Source organism: Heterocephalus glaber, unplaced genomic scaffold, assembly GCF_053883595.1.
Source record: "Heterocephalus glaber isolate CG9 unplaced genomic scaffold, H.glaber_assembly_v1.0 deba00000470, whole genome shotgun sequence".
NCBI lineage: Eukaryota > Metazoa > Chordata > Mammalia > Rodentia > Bathyergidae > Heterocephalus > Heterocephalus glaber.
Genome location: NW_028258145.1, coordinates 247,589 through 249,201, shown reverse-complemented (window position 1 = coordinate 249,201; position 1,613 = coordinate 247,589). Strand labels below are relative to the sequence as shown.

The 1,613-nt window shown below is 33.7% G+C and overlaps 1 protein-coding gene across 3 annotated transcripts in view; it reads right to left on the bottom strand.

Annotated features, from left to right (window-relative positions):
* The window catches only part of Zc3h8 (zinc finger CCCH-type containing 8), a 61,976-nt gene that overhangs the window by 30,276 nt on the left and 30,087 nt on the right, over positions 1 to 1,613 (bottom strand). The window lies entirely within an intron of this gene.

Here is a 1,613-nt window from a genome sequence, read left to right as displayed (position 1 = left end):
CTACAGAAGAAAAGAATGCACATACATTAGGTTGTGAAAATTACCAACTTAGCTTCCCCATTACCTCTCTACCCCCATAAAATCATGCAGCAGAAAAAACACACAAAAATCCAAAATGAGTTAAATATTCTTTGGGAAACTGAGAGAACACCTTGAATTACAATTCTAGTAGAACTGAACAACAACAAAAAAATGGAAATAATGAAACTAGAGTTGACTGGCCTCACAAATAGGAAAGAAAGACTATTATTAACAAGAAAGAATAAATTTGGAAATATAATAAGAATTATTGGACAAAAGCAGGAAAAAAATAAAAATGAGTTGGAAAAACTTTTAATAAAAAGCAAATATAGAGAAGAATGTATAAAAGTAACAGATTTAATTATAAAGAGAAACTAATCCAAATGTCTGTTCAAAAAATGTAAATGGGCTTAAAGTCACTCATCAAGAGTTTTGGTTTAGTTCACAAAGCAAAGCTCAACTATATATGTTCCATATAAGAAACAAAACTAAAACCTATTTAGGCTAAAAACAATGAGCACATGACTATTACATGGTGCTTATAAATGATGGAGTATCATACAGCTATAAAGTCATAAAGTATGGAATCTTATCAACTGCAGCAAAATGGATGGGACTGGAGGACAAAATATTAAATGAAATAAGCCAAACACAGAAAAGCAAGTACATTTTTTCTTTTGTATGTGGAGATGAAAAAAAACAACTGCCAACCTCAAAAAAGTAATTGGAAACAGATTTCAAGCTGTAGTACTGAATCTAAAACTCTGTCAATGAATCTGTACTGCTACATTAAAAACTACTAGCCAGGGATTTAGCTCAGTGGCACTGTGCCTGCCTTGAAAGCACAAGGTCCTGAGTTTGATCCCCGGTACTGGGAAAAAAAAAAAAAACTACTAGTCTCTACAGCTGGTTGGTAGATGTTTTGCTCATGCACTTTTTTTTTTTTTTGAGACAAGGTCTCGCTACGTACTTCAGGCTGGCCTTGAGCTCACTATGTAGCCCAAGCTGACCTCGAACTCGTGGTGGGTGATCCTTTTGCCTCAGCCTTTCGAGTGTTGGCATTACAGGTGTGTGCCACCACACCTGGGTGTCCACGTATAATTTATCTTGTACTCTTTATTTAGAAAATATTATTTACTAATTTATACAGATTTTGTGAATGTTTTATTATATAATTTTTTAAATCACATTCTTTAATATCACTGACCAATCTTACCAAGAAAGACTAGGTCTAGAGACCTAGCTCACAGAGGAAAATCAAATGTTCTGAAACTGTAATTTTCACTCAAAGCTTGAATTTAGATGATAAATACTGTCAGTTGTTCTCAAAGTGACAGGATCACTTATTCAATTGTGAAAGAATGCTGGCCAAATATTCTGCCCAACACCAGTTTGCCTCTCAGCTATTCTCTCAAGTAAAAATAGTACTTATGAAAAAATAGCTAATTCAGCTTACAACTCAGGAACCAACACAAGTGCTTTCCTTAAGAATACAACTTCAGGGTACAAAAGTACTTGACATATCTTCATGTCTGCTACACACAATTTTAAAAAGTCTGTATGAATCAAAAGTTTAATAATTGTAGTACCTT